The sequence below is a fragment of the Pteropus alecto genome, unplaced genomic scaffold, assembly GCF_000325575.1.
Source record: "Pteropus alecto unplaced genomic scaffold, ASM32557v1 scaffold125, whole genome shotgun sequence".
NCBI classification, from domain to species: domain Eukaryota; kingdom Metazoa; phylum Chordata; class Mammalia; order Chiroptera; family Pteropodidae; genus Pteropus; species Pteropus alecto.
In genome coordinates, this window is record NW_006436888.1 from 7432517 (window position 1) to 7433601 (window position 1085).

Sequence of the window (1085 nt, forward strand, 5' to 3'; positions counted from 1 at the left end):
ATTCCTGAAAAAAATAAACTTACATGATCACAAACAATACTATGGAAACATAGTGCTTTATTGGAATTTTTAGGTATCAATGCTTAGCCTTAATAATTTTTAAGATATAAATTTTAAGTAAGTTATAAAATAAGTGTATTAAAACTGTTTCAAATGATAAGTGCTTAAATTGCTGCAGATAATTATTAAAAACAAATTTGTTTTCAATGATACATTGGCAATGATTTTTAAAATTAAGCCATACCACTCTACTATATACACTTCTTAACTATAAATTGGAATATTCATACAGCAATGAATTTCTCCTTCCATACTTATGAATATTTTTATAAAATGGAGTTCTGGGGATGAAAGTGCTGGACTAGAGGTTATATGAATTTAAAACGTTGATAGGTATTGCAAAATTATCCTCAACAGGCGCTGGCAGGAGGATGTTGAAAAGTTTCTAGGGATGAATAGCGGTGATATATTGTGAATATTCTAAATACCACTAAATTGTACACTTAGAAATGGTTAAAATAGAAAATTTCATGTTATGTATATTTTACCACAATAAAAGGCTTTTTCATTCGTTTGAAGTTTTATCCTTCAAAAGATATACCAATTTACATGCCAACCAACAATGTAGAGTCCCAGAATTTTTAAATCGGGAGGGAAATAAAAGGCGAGGCCCAGAGAACAAAGTGGCCCTGGGTGGCTGTCTGGCTTGTCCAACACCAGGTTCTCCTGGCTGCTGGCAAGGGGTCTTAGTTCACTGGCCATAATCCTAAAAGGCAGATGACTTCATGTGGACTCAAGACTTCAAAAATCGAATATTCTGGAGGGAGCCATATTCATGTACTTTTTTTATTATCTGCTCTGAGTTGAAGGTTGTTGAATGAAAGGCCTAAGGGAGTTCTGGAAATATAAAAACTCCTGACATGGTAATCAGCAATCATCGTTCATTAGCTGTTTAGGTTGTTGTTGTTGTTGTTAATATTTTAAAGAAACCATATGCTGGACGATCTTTTGGGGATCCAGGAAGGGAGTGGAGTTCTTGAATGCAGGTGTCGGGATGAGGGCATGGGGAGGGTGGGGATGAGTGC